Here is a 1,470-nt window from a genome sequence, read left to right as displayed (position 1 = left end):
ATTCCTCACCGACCCCCAGCCCACCTTTTGGGGACTGCCATGGCCAAAGTGCTTGGTTCGAATCCCAGCTCCTCCGCCTCCTAGTCAGGCGATGGTGCACCCGTTCTGATCTGCTCCGGGCCTCAGTGTCCTCGCCTGTAAAATGGGAATAGTGAGACAGCCCCCTTCCTTGTGGGAGGGTGAACACCACCGCCGCACTCTGATGGGGTCTGGCACGGAGTAAGGGCTCCTTAGTGTCCCGGAGCAGGGGGACGAGTGGGGCCTGGGGTAGGAGCTGCCTGGCGGAGCGGGGAGAACAGGGCGTGTGAGCCAGGAAAGTGGGAAGGCACCCAAGAGCAACTCTGCTGACTTCAGGGCTCCACTGAAGCCCACGGCCACCATCCAAGCCGCCTCTGTCCGAGGGAACAAGGGTGACCTCCCCGCAGGCTCCCCGATCCCATGGGGACGACTCAGCGTCGCTGGACAGAACTTCTTTCTTGAAACAGTAAGTGCTGAGCGCTTGCGTTTCCTCTCTCCCAGGGCGGCCTCGGCACATCCGCCCCAATGAATTGACGTCCCGCCACATTTGGCCGAGATGACCACCTCTGAGGCCAAGTCGCGGGGGCTGGGCCCCAGCCAGGCCAGGGCGCCATCCAGGAGCAGAACTGCAGCCCTGGGGCCTGGCCGTCACCCTCACCCCGACACCAAGTCCCTCCCTGGGCGGTCACTCGGCTGGGGTCCACCCCGGCTGGGCTGAAGCCACAAGTTATCAGAGCAGAGCTTGCCGAGGACTTGGAAATTTCCACACGACACCAACGTTGCTGTGGCTTTCGAACATCTCACTGATAAAAAAAAAAAAAAAAAAAATCTTTAGATCAAAGCAGCAAGCACTCAGGATTCATTCGACACTATCTTTGTTGGGAGCAGCTGCTCTCAGCTGGGCCCTGGGGACTGCAGTGGACAGGACAGGTGCGCACCCCAACTTCCTGGAGTCTCAGGCTGGCGGGAGCGCCCCTAACCAGAGCACCATGGTTAGTTCTGGGAGGCAAGATCTGGTAGGTGAGGGAGTTAAGAGCAGAGAGGAGTCACCCCCACTACCATGGTTGGAATCAGAAAGAAGGACAATAACCCGGGTGGGCGGGTTCGCAGAGAGACCAGAACGCAGGTGCACTGCCCGAGGACGTGGAAATGGGAGCAGCCACCCTGGCCCTTCCTGCAGGGGTTAAATGAATGAAAACGGCCGCAGAAACGCCTTCGTGAACCTTCACAGCAGCGCTGTTCACATTAGCCAGAAAGTGCCAACAAGCCACACGTCCATCAGTGGTTGAACGGATAAGCAAGTGCGGCCTGACGTCCGTGGGATGTTGTTCAGCTGTCACAAGGAACGGAGCTCTGACGCGGGCTATGACATGGACGGACCCTAAAAACACCCTACTAAGTGAAAGAAGCCAGTTTTTAAAGACCTATTCCATTTATGTGAAATGTCAAGAA

Source organism: Leptonychotes weddellii, chromosome 16 (assembly GCF_054177405.1).
Source record: "Leptonychotes weddellii isolate Sample4059 chromosome 16, ASM5417740v2, whole genome shotgun sequence".
NCBI lineage: Eukaryota > Metazoa > Chordata > Mammalia > Carnivora > Phocidae > Leptonychotes > Leptonychotes weddellii.
This window is presented reverse-complemented; position numbering follows the sequence as displayed.